This window comes from Bos taurus, chromosome 2 (assembly GCF_002263795.3).
Source record: "Bos taurus isolate L1 Dominette 01449 registration number 42190680 breed Hereford chromosome 2, ARS-UCD2.0, whole genome shotgun sequence".
Taxonomy (NCBI): domain Eukaryota; kingdom Metazoa; phylum Chordata; class Mammalia; order Artiodactyla; family Bovidae; genus Bos; species Bos taurus.
In genome coordinates, this window is record NC_037329.1 from 126,144,387 (window position 1) to 126,149,422 (window position 5,036).

The 5,036-nt window shown below is 47.7% G+C and overlaps 1 pseudogene; it reads right to left on the bottom strand.

Annotated features, from left to right (window-relative positions):
- Positions 1-2,763: 2,763 nt before the first annotated feature.
- Positions 2,764-3,929, bottom strand: LOC104971349 (small ribosomal subunit protein eS10-like; annotated as a pseudogene).
- Positions 3,930-5,036: the final 1,107 nt, after the last annotated feature.

Consider the following 5,036-nt stretch of genomic DNA (forward strand, 5'->3'; position numbering starts at 1 on the left):
GGCTTCACTGAGCACAGTTCACACGGGTGAGCCTTCAGTAGGGGGACAAGGGGAGAGTGGATTTAGAGGAGGCAGAGCCGTTCCCTTTCCTCCCCCTCACCGTTCACTGTCGTCCTTCGGATGAAAAATGGGTGTCCCTATTGCGTAACGGCTACAGAACTTCTGTTTAGAGTAATGAGAGAGCTTTGAAAATAGATCATGGTGATGGTTGCACAGATGCCACTGACTGTCCACTTTAAAATGGCTTGTTTTACGTTATGTGAATTTCACCTCAATTCTTAAAATTAAGGGTTTATTAAAGAAAGCTCATCCCTAACAGGAGAAAAAAAAAAAACCAGACTCATCAGCTCACCATATCCTTGTCTTACCACAGCATTGTTATCCTTCAGTCACACTCACCGGGAACCTAACTCAGTCATCATCAAGGCTCTTTCAGCAAGACAGCAGAGGAGGGATAACAGCAGAAACCCGCTCCAGACCCCCTTTGGGAGCTGGTCACGAGACCTGTGTTAGCAGTCATGCCTTCCTCCTCCCGCCCCTCCCGTGGTCCTCTCACCAGCTGCCAGCACTTTGGCTGCTCTGGGCCTTTACTCTGTGTGTGTGTGTGTGTGTGTATATCTGGGTCTTTACAGTGTGTGTGTGTGTGTGTACCTGGGTCTTTACAATGTGTGTGTGTGTGTGTGAGTGTGTATCTGGGTCTTTACAATGTGTGTGTGTGTGTATCTGGGTCTTTACAGTGTGTGTGTGTGTGTGTGTGTGTGTGTGTACCTGGGTCTTTACAATGTGTGTGTGTGTGTGTGTATGAGTGTGTACCTGGGTCTTTACAATGTGTGTGTGTGTGTGTGTGTGTGTGTGTGTGTGTATCTGGGTTTTTACAGTGTGTGTGTGTGTGTCTATATCTGGGTCTTTACAGTGTGTGTGTGTGTGTGTGTGTGTATGAGTGTGTATCTGGGTCTTTACAATGTGTGTGTGTGTGTACCTGGGTCTTTACAGTGTGTGTGTGTGTGTATGAGTGTGTACCTGGGTCTTTACAATGTGTGTGTGTGTGTGTGTGTGTGTGTGTATCTGGGTTTTTACAGTGTGTGTGTGTGTGTGTCTATATCTGGGTCTTTAGAATGTGTGTGTGTGTATATCTGGGTCTTTAGAATGTGTGTGTGTGTGTGTATCTGGGTCTTTACAGTGTGTGTGTGTGTATCTGGGTCTTTACAGAGTGTGTGTGTGTCCTAAGTCTTTATTCCTATGGAATTCAGGTTCGTATTGGTCTTCAGTTTGTTGGGTTGCCATTTCTCACTGTCACTATTAGACGTGGGAGATCTGAGAGGCGCTCAATCAGTCCTCTGGATTCTAGGCATGGCCTTCTTGCCCACCCTCCCTTTTCTAGATTCATCACCCTACCTGGTACACTTGATCCCCTCTCTACATTTGAGTTAAGCAATACACAGAGCTCAAAATGACCAGAAGGAAGACTACTTGTGACTTCAAGGAACCACATCTGTGTTCCCTCCAGGCCCACTGAACACAAAGTCGAGAGAGGGAAAGCAAAAATTCCTCCAGGAGGTTATTTGGAATCACAGAAGAGCCACCCTCATTTCCACTGCTGGGTCCCCAGGTCTCTGCATCCAGGCTGTGAGAGAGGCGGAGCCACTGATTTTAAACTTACACTGCATCCCGCATGTCAGTAACCCAAGTCGTGGTCTCCCAGCTGGCACTGGAGGTCTCTATCGACTCATCTGCTTCTGAGCGATGGGACTCACTGTGTGTCCAGTGCTTCCATGGGTGAGACCACTTCTCTGCGCCTTTCACCAAAAAAGGAAAATAGGCTATGTGGGGGATAGCAGAGTGATGAACAAGCAAGTACAAAAATGACGAGGCTGGCAGAAGCACTACAGGCGGGGAAGGCAAGTCCATAGCAGGAATGCACATTTATTACCAAGAGGCAATAGATAACTGATCCTTTATGAAGCAAGGGGACAGGGCACTCAACCTGCCAATAGATAGCTAGCTGGTCCCTGAAGGGTGGTGGTTCTCAAATTTTTTGATGTCAGGATCTTTTTACACTCTTTAAAATTATTGAAAGGTTATACTCTTAAAAATTGTAAACGGTTTTTGTTGATGTGGGTTATATCTATTTTACTGGATTAGAAGTTAAAGCGCTAAACTATTTAAAACTAATAAACCCATTACATAGTAACATAACGTTTTAATGAAAATAACTTTTTGAAAACAAAAGTTGTGAGAAGAGTGCCATGACTTGACATGTTTGCAAATCTCTCTCTTTTTTGACCATGATGTGAGGCACGTGGGATCTTAGTTCCTTGACCAGGGATTGAACCCGTGCCCCCTGCGGTGGAAGTGCAGAGTCCTAACCACTTGACATCCAGGGAAGTCCCTGCAGATCTCTTTAGAATCTGGCTTAATAAGAGACAGCTACATTCTCAGATCTGCTTCAGCATTCAGTCTGTTGTATACATACTGTGTTGCCTCTGGAATATTCCACTATACACTCATGAAGGAAAAAGGCAAACACTGTCTTAGTATTAATAAAGTAGATCTGACCTCATAGAACCCATGGAAGAGTCTTCCTGGTCCACACTTTGAGAACCATTGCCCCAGCGAATAATTCCAAACAGGAAGCTCAGCTGGGTCTTCACTGATGGCAGCTTGAGCACTCAGCAGTGCCCGCTGCCTGATCAGATGTGGTGAGGGAAATCTTGTGTCTATGTGTACTGATTTTATATGGCTGCTGGAATAAATTACCAAAACCCTAGTGGCTTAAAACAACATAAGTTTATTATCTTACAGTTTGGGAGGTCATAGGCCTAAAATGAGTCTAACTGGGCTAAAATCAAGGGCTTCCCAAGTGGCTCGAGTGGTAAAGAACCTGCCTGCCAAAGCAGGAGACAGAAGAGACCTGAGTCCGATCTCGGGGTAGGAAGGATTCCCTGGAGGAAGACATGGCAGTCCACTCCAGTACTCTTGCCTGGAGAATCCCATGGACAGAGGAGCCTGGTGGGCTACGGTCCATAGAGTCTCACAGAGTTGGACATAACCGAAGTGACTGAGCACGGGCTAAAATCAAAGTGTCTGCAAGGCTGCAGTCCTTTCTGGAGTCTCTAGAGGAGAATCTGTTTTCTTGCTTTTTCCAGCATCTAGAGGCTGCCTGCATTCCCTGGCTTGTTCCCTCCTTCCATCTTTAAAACCAGCCATGGCCAGGAGACTCTCACCTCACTCCACCCTGCCTCTGACTCTGTCTTCTGCTTCCACATTTAAGGACTCTTGGGATGACACTGGGTCCATCTAGATAATTCAGGAGAATCTCCCTATTTTTTTAATTTTTCTGGTTAGAGGCTTATTCAACCCAAAACAATCTCTTTCAACTTTATTGAGGTGGCTGACCGCGTCCACGACGAAATCCTCCTCTGACCTGGAATTCAGTTGCTGACCCAGCCTCGGTCGGCACCAGGGGGCGCGGCGCTTTGTCTGTAGGTGTCTCTGTCGGCTTCTCCTCACGTGAGTCTTGCAGGTTGCTCTCCCTCCAGACCTTTGGGCCGAGGCCAGCCAGTCTCAGGACGGCTGCGGCGCAGAGTTGGCAGGCACGATCTCAGGGGGCAGGTGGAGGTAATTGCGGAGATAGTGGATGCCCTCGTTGGTGAGGTACCAGCAGAAGTGTCTCCAGGCAAACTGTTCCTTCACGTAGCCTCACGATTTGAGAGACAGCATGGCTTTCATGACGTGAAGATCAGGCACGTTCTTGTCTCCCAGCTCTGGGTGCTTGGGCATCCTTCTTGGCCACCATCACCCCCTCCTTAAAAAGGAGTTCATAAATGGCAATCCGGTTCTTCTTGGGCATCAACATCACAACGGCTGCTGCGTCCAGGGGCTGAGCTGGAAAAGCGAGAATCTCCCTATTTTTAAGGTCGGCTGATTAGAGACTTAAGTTCTTTCTGCCTACTTTAAACTCCAATACTTAAACTCCAATACTTTGGCCACCTGATGTGAAGAGCTGAGTCATTGGAAAAGACCGTGATGCTGGGAAAGATTGAAGGAAGGAGGAGAAGGGGACGACAGAGGATGCGATGGTTGGATGACATCACTGACACAATGGACATGAGTTTGAGTGAACTCCGGGAGTTGGTGATGGACAGGGAAGCCTGGCATGCTGCAGTCCATGGTGTCACAGAGTCGGATACGACTGAGCGACCAAACTGAACCTTAATTTACCCTTTGCCCTATAAAATATATCCCCAGATCCTAATCCTAATTAGGATCCTAATCCTTGGATCACGATGTGGACATCTCTTTATTTTTGACTGTGCTGGGTCTTCATTGCTGCACATGGACTTTCTCGAGTTGCAGCAAGCGGGGCTACTCTTCGTTGAGGCGCTCGAGCTTCTCGTTGCCGTGGCTTCTCGTTGTGGAGCACAGGCTCTAGAGCGGGCGCTCAGTAGTTGCGGTACATGGGCTTAGTTGCCCTGTGGTGTGTGGAGCCTTCCAGAACCAAGGGTCAAACCCATGTCCCCTACACTGGCAGGCGGATTCTGAACCACTGGACCACCAGGGAAGCCCAGGACATGGACATCTCTGGCAGGTCATTATTTGTCTACCACGCTATGAATGGCCTCTATCCCTGCCACGTGGCCACTCTGTGTGTGGGCCCATTGAACCGGAACCAGAGTAGCTGGGAAAGGAAGCTGACATCAACAGATTAGGTAATCTTGTCCACCTGACCCCTGAGACCCTCCCTCACAATGGATGCCCTCTCAGGACACTTGTGTGAGTTAAAACAGCTTCACCACCTCTGCCCATTTCAAGCAGCTCATCCATAAATCTTTCCCTTAGACCTCTTACCTCTTCATCACCAATCTTCCAATCTTGTTTTCAAGTCCCTGAGCAGCCAGTCAACTTGTTAACCCACTGCTCATGAATCAGAGGAGATCTGTACCTCTAGTCATCTCTCCTTCCATGCAAAATGGACAATCAATGTGACCATAAGAGGATATCTCTTCATCACTGTCTTTTAGAGACACTCTGAGTGT